This window comes from Pipistrellus kuhlii, unplaced genomic scaffold (assembly GCF_014108245.1).
Source record: "Pipistrellus kuhlii isolate mPipKuh1 unplaced genomic scaffold, mPipKuh1.p scaffold_m20_p_5, whole genome shotgun sequence".
Taxonomy (NCBI): domain Eukaryota; kingdom Metazoa; phylum Chordata; class Mammalia; order Chiroptera; family Vespertilionidae; genus Pipistrellus; species Pipistrellus kuhlii.
Window position 1 is genome coordinate 38,742,336 of NW_023425551.1, and position 3,792 is coordinate 38,746,127.

Here is a 3,792-nt window from a genome sequence, read left to right on the forward strand (position 1 = left end):
AATTTACATAGTATGAGTTTTTATAACTATTCTAATTTTAGACTTTCTTTTTAAAGTTGCAACAATAGAACAGAGTTCCATGTTAATATCTTACTTAGCCATAGTACAATTAACAAAACCCAGACATTGGCATTTTATGGTAATATTAACTAAGAAATAGACCTTATTCAATATCACCACAGTTTCCACTAATGCCTTTTTTCTGTTCTTAGATCCTGTCCAGAAGCCCACATTGTATTTGTTTTTTTCCTTTAGGCTCTTTTAATTTGTAATTTTTTCTCATTCTCTCTTGTCTTTTATGACCTCTAAACTTTTGAAATTGTAAGTTAAATTTTGACAAGAATACCAAAAAAGGGAAATTGTGTCCTGTTCAGTGTATCATAGCAGGGGTTCAGGTTATTCACCTGTACATTATCAAGTTATTGCCAAACTTCATCACTTGGTTAAAGTGGATGGATGAGGGTTTTTTTAAGTAGACCTTTATTCTTTCGGCTTTTATACCAAAATGCCCAGCCTTTTAGATTTACTTAAAAATAAAAGTGTTCGCCTGGCCAGTGTAGCTCAGTGGTTGAACCAGGAGATCACTGGTTCAATTTCCAGTCAGGGCACATGCCCAGGTTGTGGGTTCAATCCCCAGAGACAACCGATTGATGCTTCTCTCTCATCAATGTTTCTATCTCTCTCTCCCTTTCTCTCTCTCTCTCTCTCTCTCTCTCTCTCTCTCTCTCTCTCTCTCTCTCTAAAAAAAAAAAAAAAAAAAAAAAGAATAAAAGCTTCCACACTATTAGCCAAAAGTAGAATATACAAACTAGTTACTCTATAATATTTTTTGCAGCATAGTATATGTTTTCAGCACTATGCTAGGTGAGCTTATAAGGAGGAAAAGAAGACATTTTGTTTTAATGTAAAAGTATTATGTGCTATATATTATTACTTAATATATATAAAGGCTATTGTTTATATTTACCTTTTTTGTAAGACCTAAAAGCACTTCTTCAATATAAGGACATGTATCCCCTCAGGTCATTGTTACATTCGCACTGTATCACTTTATTCATAATGTTTTTTACTGTCCAGAGCCAGAAAAAAAGAGAAAAATTAGTTTCAAGTCATGTGGCATAGTTGCAATAGAATGGTCCGAGGTGAAGAGAATAGTTCAATGGGAAGTATTCTTAATTCAAGGGGGTTTCTGACCAAACCACATGGAGAGTTGGCTCTGGGGACGTAGAAACAACCCCTGGAGATGAAGAGTGGGTGTGAGACATCAGTCCTGGGTGCCAGAATATCTCTAAGAAGATGCCCAACAAGTCCTTCAGACTATGTCAGCAATCATTGCCCTCTCCAGGCCTCCAGGGTGCTTCCAATGGAATCATCCTCTCCCATTCTCTTTATTTATCCAGATCTAATGTGATATGTACTGTGAAGCATGCCCTGGTTTCCTACAGTCAATTTCAGACAGAAGCAATAGCTTGTCTTCTTACAGTCCTACTTTATTTTATCCCCTTCCATTATTCTGGCACTTATTTGTGGGCATATTTTTCCTGACTATACTGTGAGGTCTTTAAGGGTAGGCTATGGTATGCATTCCTATTTGTCTCTCCAGTGCCACCAAGCACTGTTCTTGGCATGTGCTAGCATTCAACAAATGCTTGCCATGGCATGTAGCTGTCCCTTGGTCAGATATGGTTCAATCAGTTTGGGATACGTGAGAAGATTCTTTTGGCCCTTATGAATAAGATAATATTGAAAGAAAGTCTTGTTGAAACAGCCATGTCATCTGAAGCTTCTAAAGTAAAGATGAGTAAGTACCTGTCTACTGTTTTCTTTTTCTTTTCTTTTTTTATTGAAAAAACCCTATTCAGAAGACATAAAATAGCAAGAGCAGAAATCTCAGCAAGGAGAGATACCTCAGAAGGGCTCTGGCATCAGTCCTACAGGATGAGATTCCAGCAAGTTGACTTTTACTCACATTTAACCTATATTCATAGTTACTATTTTCAAATTGTGTGTCCATCTGGGAGAGAACTACAGTTGACAATGAGAAATTAATTGAAAAGAATTTTCATTTTAGGACATTCTATAAGCATTGTTTTGTTTGGAGATAAAAGAACGATTATTGAAAGCCAAAATTCATGAATACAGACATTGGCTTAGATCAAGTTTTTCAAGCATTAACTCATTATCTGACCTTTCCAACCTCATTCTTCCATCACACTCTCCACCCCTCCCACGCATCCCAGTAACCACAAGTCCTACTTCTTGTTCAATTCAAATCATCCTATCTCATATTTAATACCTGGATGTGACAAAGCTCTGTTACATGCCAATCACTGTGGTATATGCTGACAATACAGAGATAATAACACAGCCCCTAAACTCCAGAGTGCTTATAAATCTCATTAGGAAAACAAACTTCTCCTCTTACACAATGGACCAGCTACAGAATATGAACACAACACAGGAAGCTATGAGAAAATAGAAGCAGGAATAACTAACTAACTTAAGGAAATAACTCCAACTAAAACCTACTAATAAAGTGATAGATTTATATACAGAATAACAAGGTGGGGTGGGGCAGAAAACCTTCTTTTTCAAGAAACTTATACTAAGAGAGACCTTTAAGCCTTTTTTTTTTTTTTTTTTTTTTTTAGCATTTTAATTATAGGTTTCCAAAACAATATGCACCTTTAATCTTCTAGAATGTGTCATTTTAAGCAAAGGGCAAGAACAAGCAAGCAAGCAAGAAAAGCCCTGGCCAGTGTGGGTCAGCTGGTTGGGTGTTATCCTGGGCACCGATGGGACATGCCCAAGTTGTGGGCTCCATGCCCAGTGACGAGATGCAGGAGGCAGCCAATGTATGTCACTCTCACATTGACATTTCTCCCTCTCCCTCTCCCTTCCTCTCTCTAAAACACACACAAAAAAAGATTTTTTAAAAATTTCAATTAATAAAAAAGAAAACAGGAATAGATAGAGGCTACGTTAGCTGTCCATTTTGCCCTAACTGGTTTGGCTCAGTGGATAGAGTGCCAGCCTGCAGACTGAAGGGTCCTGGATTCAATTCTGCCCAAGGATACATACCTCTGTTTCAGTCTCCTCCCTACCCTCAGGGCATGGGCTATGGTCAAGGCTCTTGCAAGAAGCAACCCATTCTCTCTAAAAATCAATGGGAAAATATCCTCGGGTGAGGATTAAAAAACAAACACACACAAAAAATCTTGTGACTCTTTCATATTTGTATTTTTAGACCAAAAATGTTCAGGGCAGAAGACATGTAATGTGTGTTAACACTTTTAAAATGCTGGCTTTACAACTCCTGGCATATACACAAAGCTCACATTATTCTAGGTACAAATACTGTTCAGATACCAGTAAAGACTTTGGACTCAATTTGGGTGGACTATCATTTACTCTTAGGGTTTACTATGACTAAAGCTACACTAATCCTTAGGGGTCATGTCAACAAACTATATACTATGATTTTTCCTACTTGTTTTTGGACTAAACTGCTTAGTATTTTCTCTTCTAGGGGGAAAAAACAAAAACAAAAAACACTATAGGATTCTGAGTCCATACCAAATCTCTCCAGTGAGGCTAGTGGCAGAAAAGAGTGATTTTTGATTTTTTTATTACACTTCAAAGTATTGGGCTTTTGCCGAAACCGGTTTGGCTCAATGGATAGAGCGTTGGCTTGGGGACTGAAGGGTCCCGGGTTCGATTCTGGTCAAGGGCATGTACCTTGGTTGCGGACCTATCCCCAGTAGGGGGTGTGCAAGAGGCAGCTGATCAATG